The 403-nt window shown below is 34.7% G+C and overlaps 1 protein-coding gene across 1 annotated transcript in view; it reads right to left on the bottom strand.

Moving 5' to 3' along the window:
- The window catches only part of insig2 (insulin induced gene 2), a 65,483-nt gene that overhangs the window by 39,848 nt on the left and 25,232 nt on the right, over positions 1 to 403 (bottom strand). The window lies entirely within an intron of this gene.

The raw sequence follows: 403 nt of genomic DNA, 5'->3' as shown, positions 1-403 counted from the left end.
TGCAAGTATAGTAATACTACCAGCGCTGCTAGTGCAAGTATAGTAATCAATCAACCTTTATTTATACAGGTAAATCCCATTGAGCCTCCAGGACTCATTTACAAGAGACCTGATTTCAACAAAGAAAGATGACAACAATGGACAACAGCAACAACAATAAACAGTTATAAAAACTCATACTACAGTTTTTTTTTTTTTTTTTTAACAAATAGGATGGCTAAAAGGAAAAAGGTAGCAAAACCAAAAAAACAGCTAGATTCCAAGACAAATGTATAAAACTAAAAACAGGAACTAATACTACCAGCACTGCTAGTGCAAGTATAGTAATACTACCAGCACTGCTAGTGCAAGTTTTTTAATACTACCAGCGCTGCTAGTGCAAGTATAGTAATACTACCAGCGC

This window comes from Nematolebias whitei, chromosome 13 (genome assembly GCF_014905685.2).
Source record: "Nematolebias whitei isolate Nwh7 chromosome 13, NemWhi1, whole genome shotgun sequence".
Classification (NCBI taxonomy): Eukaryota; Metazoa; Chordata; class Actinopteri; order Cyprinodontiformes; family Rivulidae; genus Nematolebias; species Nematolebias whitei.
The sequence above is the reverse complement of the archived record's forward strand: the minus strand, read 5'-3'. Positions and strand labels throughout refer to the sequence as shown.